We start from the raw sequence: 6,003 nt of genomic DNA, 5'->3' as shown, positions 1-6,003 counted from the left end.
CTTTTCATAAGGATGACACAAGGGTGTAATTAAAGAAGATGATATATGTCTACTTATGTCTTTTCCTTTTGAAAGCTTGTAACCCAAAGGGCATTGTAGTTATTGTAACCTTCCTTCATAAACTATAAATAGAGGCTCAAGACAAGAGGTAGATCATCAAGTCTCCCCTCCTCCCTCTCAAATTCGTCCTTAGACTTTTCTCTCAAAGTATCTCCCTTCTCCTCTCCTTAACAGTCCCTCTCTCTATCTCTTCACCTCTCTTCCTTCTTCCAATCTTTTTCTTCTCCTCTTCTTCTTCCTCACCTCTCTTCCTTCTTCGTCTCTTTTTTTTCTCCTCTTCTTCTTGTTCGCCTCTCTCTCACCCTCTACTCATGGACCTTATCTTGGAATCCTAAATCCAACATTGTATAAAAGCATTGGGTTTAGGATCTCGACATTAAGGAGGTGATTAAGTAAGTTTTATCAAGCTTCATGTATTGTTGTTGGTGAAGATTCTCCTCAAGAAAACCAGCCTATCCTTGTAAGGGGCTTACACGTTGTAGGAAGATATGATGTAATTAAGGTATCCTTTATGTAATTAGTTTATGTTTCTTGTCTCTTCACTCAGGGTAAAGGGCATAACTGTAATATTGTACTTTTATTAGTTATAAATAGATCTTAAGGGGGAGGGTTTGGACACATGTTTAGAACCCTATTCTTCCTCTTCTCTTCTCCCCAATGTGTGCTCTTCTTCTTTCTCCTTTGTGTCCTTATAATCAACATGATATTAGAGCATAGATTTTCAGGACTCGTAGCTATGGTCTTTTGGAATTCCAATCTTGCTATCTGCTCGGACTATTATGGTTGCTCCACATTGGTTTATTTTGTTGTCTTTGATGGTTGATACCTTGCTACCATTTGTATTTCTTGCAAATACTCATCATCGTGTTTTTGCTGGAAGTTTGCTCTGCTCGGCATGATGGTATTCTCTGGTATCTCATCCTGCTAATATCTCTCAGTCTCATGTAGCCTGGCCAGTTGGTTGGTCTGACTGATAATCAGTTACTTGACATCATTCTCCTTTGAAAGAAACATTATTTAAGGTTTCTATGTTAATTGAGTAATAGGATTATGAAAGAAATATTTGTTTTAGAGCATATTTGCAGTGGCCAATTAACTATTAAGAATAGGTTGCACTGGATTAGTTCTCGTAACACATAGTTCGTGAATTTCTTGTTTATATTTCTTTCACTATTGTTTATGCTTGATTGATTACCTAATATATGAGCTTATTGTCAGCTTAGCTATAAATCATGTTGCTGGTTTTTTGTATTTTTTTGTCCTTTTGAATGCTGCAACATTTGAGCATGACCTAAATGTAGTTGAATTGGGCATAATCTCATAAACTTTGTAGAAAGGTGGTTTTGTTTGCAGATTCTTAGATGCAGTCTGTAGTATAAAGCTATTAATTTCTTACAAAAGTCTAGGTGCACATCGTGTAGGCCTTGAAGAAATTCTTAAAGAGATGAAAATAAAGGCGAATAGTTATAGCTTATAGAGGCAAATTTCATGCATTAATTTCTCTCCTGTGGAGGTGTAATCTATCTGTAAACCACTCTTATTCTGAGTGTTATTGAATCTGCTTTTAGTTTGTAGTTAATACATTGTCATGATTGCTTATGCATATTTTTTTCACAAATGTATTTACATTCTTTATGTTTTTATGAGAATCATAGGTTCATGTTATTGTTGTTTGTTACCCTTAGGAGCTTCATCTCTCTATAAAACAAATGTTGAGCACCTAGCCAATACTACCCAAAAAATCGGCCTGTTAGGAGCGGAAGACATAGATACTTAACCCAGGATCTAGCTGTCTGACGCACTATGATTGCTGTCCCATAACAGTACTCCCACTGTTACGAGCTGACGACCACGGTGGCGCAATGACACTGGCCCAACCACAGTGACACTGGCCCAACTGCAGCCTACCAATAATTTTAATCCAGCATCTGTGACCTACCAGTAATTTTAATCCAGCCTCTATGCTCCCCGAGAATCGAACTCGCAACGTGGCGCCTGCTCTGATACTAAATGTTAAGCACCTAGCCAATACTACCCAAAAGACCGGCCTGTTAGGAGCGGAAGGCATAGGTACTTAACCCAGGATCTAGCTGTCTGATGCACTATGATTGATGTCCCATAACAGTAAATGTTAAGCACCTAGCCAATACTACCCAAAAGATCGGCCTGTTAGGGCTTTGTAACACTATAAATAAGAGCATTGGCTAAGAGGTAAGGCATTCAAGCTTTCTCTTCTCTTTGAGAAATCATTCAGCCACCCTCTCTTCTCCCTTGACACATTCTCACCTTCCCTTAATCCAAACTCTCCTTTCTAACGTCCTTCTCCTTTCTCCCTCTTTTTTGTGTTCTCTCCTTCTTTCTTCCATGTTAACCTAGAGTCACTCTCATGGGGTCCTAACTTCTACAGTGCGGAAGCAATAAGCTAGGGTCTCTGATTTTGTTTGGCTCAATTCGGACTAGATCGGGTCTCAGTTAAAACTGGCGTGAGACTTAGCAGAACCTAGTTTCCTAACATAGGGAGGCATTAATTTTTCAACAATAACTTCTTCTTCCCCGTGGCAGCCAATAGATCGGAAAAATCAGAGAGCAGAATCAGCAACACAGAAATAATACAGCAAACAAAGACTCGAAAAAAAAAAAAAGCAATCTGGAAAGACTCCGACCAACCAGCAAATGAAGAGATCTTCTAACAACACGGGACATCAGCTGAGTATAAGTCCGACGAAGAGATGACCAGAGGAGTTTCCAAAAAATATTTCCGAAGATAGCCAACGGTGATTGAATACCAATGAAGGAAAATTTTCTGACAAATGATAACTCCCTCCACCGGAAAGTTTTCGTGAACTTTCCGAATAGAAAATCAATCCAGCAGAGGAGATTCTGTCCAGAGATAAATAAACAGAGGAAAACTTGAAGATGGCAACCAGCGAGTGGAACCAACGTCTCCTTCTTCCCCGCGATGCAGTAACTATCTGACAGAGACAGTTTCAGATCATCATAAATGCAGTGACATAACGAAAAAACTGACCGAGATAGTTTCGGCTTGCCAGCGAAGAACTAATTCCAGCCAGAGAAGTTAGCTACAAGAATCGACAATAGTAACTTTCCAGAATTAAATTCCCCGCTTCCAAACAGATCGGAATGATTGACGGAGAATGAGAGGAATCGTCAGTCATGAACCAGCGATCCTAGAGAAGCAACTCTACGGCATCAATAGTAATCAACTTGGACAACACATCAGAAAAAATGTTTCAAAAAATGAAACTTGATATTGAGGACCCAGAAATAACTTCCATAATAGTAGTAAGCCAAATGACGAGACTAATGGCCAAGCAGAAAACTCAACAAAAGATTTCCAAAAGATCACCCAGATACAGTAACAGAATGATCAACCAGCAACAGTAGCGAGAGAAATAGAGAAGATATCCTTCTCAGAATAAGACTCCGTCAGATGATTCATAATCTAAGCAGGGAAAAATAATTTGAATCCTGAAAATCACAACCCCGATACCATGTTGGTTTTTAGGATTCCATAGATGATGACTATTATAAGGTGGGACTCACCACGGCTACACGAGTTGGTGGGATCCACCAGGAGGTCGAGAGATGTCAGCAAGGGTCCTCATACAAGTTGGCTCAAGCTAGGAGATAAAGAACATAAGCTAGAATTAAATAGAAGATTTGAAGATCAAGTGGGACCCACAAAGATACCACGAGCTGGTATCTCTATTAACATGAGCTGGAAGATCATGTGGGACCCACAAAGATAAGATAACGAGCTGGATTTCTATCTTGGTTCACTTGCTTAAAGAAGATTTATAAGTTGTGTTAAATTAGTCTCTTAAATAGATAATGTAATCTTACCATGAGAGGCTTATCTTAGAGAGTTCTAGTTGGAATGTAATTATGAGTCCTAAGATTACTTGTACATGGACTCTATCACCTCCTCAACTATAAATAGAGGTGTTTGTAACTCGAAGATTAATCAAGCAAGCCTCTTAGTTTCGCTTCTCTCGTGTGAAGCTCTCTCTCTCCAAACCTCTTTTATTTTTTCTTCTTGTCTCTCAACCCGAGAGTCTTTCTTGTTTTTCTCCTTTTCTTTCTCTCACCCCTTGCTTGAGGTATTATTCATTGGGTCCTAAATTCAACATGGTATCAGAGTTAACAATTTAGAATACCCATATGCTCTTTGATGATATGATTAGAAGCTGCTCATAGAAGGCTCCTTATGAAGCAAGATTGAAGCTCATGCGATAAGTATTTATTTTTTATATTATTAATTTTATGCTACTGGTTTTTGGTATTAGGAGGTGGTTTAGAAAGGTCATTATGCATTTTTTCATCTTATGAGTTTATGAAAATAAATGCATCTCGGATTATCTTTGATTAGAAGAAATTATCAAGGCAGTTTTTTGTCGGTTTGCACAATATTTTGACCAAGACTAGTGCATATTGATTTTTTTATAACTCTGTGGAAACAAGATTCCCAGATAAAGAAGGATGATTTTGAACCTTTTATGAGTCATTATCCATTCAAATTAATTACTTAGATTTTCTGTTAAACATCTCCATTAACCGAGTTGGTTAAAGCCTTCCGCTTGGTAATATTTTGATTACTTAATTGGAGAACTATTTTACAAATCAATTTGGCTACTATGGCTGAAGATAATATGAATCACAAGAGTGACATACTCAGAATCACCACCATAATGAACTGGTCCACATCGGGTCATCGGTTTCTTATCACAAAGGACCTAGTTGGTCATCTCACCAACCGAGGACCACATATTGATGAAGATAATAGGATACATTTTTTATTAGTTGGCTTATCAACAGTATGGAAGAACATGTCTCCAAATAATGCCATTCACCTAGAGACAACTAAGCAAATTTTGGAGACATGCGCCAAGTTGTATTCAAGCTCCAACAAGTTACAAAGGCCATATGATATTTTACAATGGATGTTTACCACCAAACAAGAGTACAATATTCATGAATATTTAGACGCTTTTGAGGCTTGCTTCAAGAATGGAAGCTTGTCTAGCCAACCTCTATAGATATCTTTGTCCAAGATAAACAGAAAGAGGCCTTGACAACTGCCATATGCCTTGATAACTGCCATATGCCTTGCAAACACTAAACCACATCTTGAAGTTGCTAAGACTCACCTTAGCTCTTCCATGGTTCCCACTTTTGATGATGTATGTGCTACACATCTTCGTATTCAGAACACTTCTCCCTCTACTATTGAAATACCATCCACTATGTACTCTGGATATAGGGGAACACCATCTGACCAAGGCCGATGCCAAGGCAGATTTTATAGAGGAGGAAGAGGAAGAGGTGGAAGGACTGGTTTTGACTGAACAGATGAGAAGGAATGCACCCATTGTAAGGGATATGGCCACACTAGAGACACATGCTTTCACCTGAAGGAATGCCTCTATATGTCGTAGATTGGGCCACTCTCGAAAAAAATGTTATAAGGCTAATGAGAATAAGGCTAACAAAGCCTTAGTAAGTGATACATAACTGGAGCAATCTACCACAAGAACTGCAAAGACTACATTTACTGATGAAGACTATGAATTGTTCCAGAAAATGAAGACCATGATGGGGTCCTCCCCAAGCACTTCTTCGCCGACCACTGCCACCACCGCTTTAGGTATGATTTATGTCTCCTCTTCATCCTGGATAATTGACTCAGGAGCCTCTGAGCATCTTATAGGTAACAAACATCTACTATACTCAATTTCTCCATGTCTTTCACATAAATTTGTTACCATTGCTGACAGTTTACAAAATAAAGTTCAAGGGAAAGGATCCACTTCTGTTACACCATCACTTCTGCTCACTGATATCCTTTTTGTTCTCACTTCCCCATTGAATCTTTTATCGGTTAGTCAGCTCACCAAACATTTTAATTGATCTATCACTTTCTTA

Source organism: Aristolochia californica, unplaced genomic scaffold (genome assembly GCF_029961685.1).
Source record: "Aristolochia californica isolate CCGP_79_NKW_82.1479 unplaced genomic scaffold, dmAriCali1.0.hap1 SCAF_5, whole genome shotgun sequence".
NCBI lineage: Eukaryota > Viridiplantae > Streptophyta > Magnoliopsida > Piperales > Aristolochiaceae > Aristolochia > Aristolochia californica.
The sequence above is the reverse complement of the archived record's forward strand: the minus strand, read 5'-3'. Positions refer to the sequence as shown.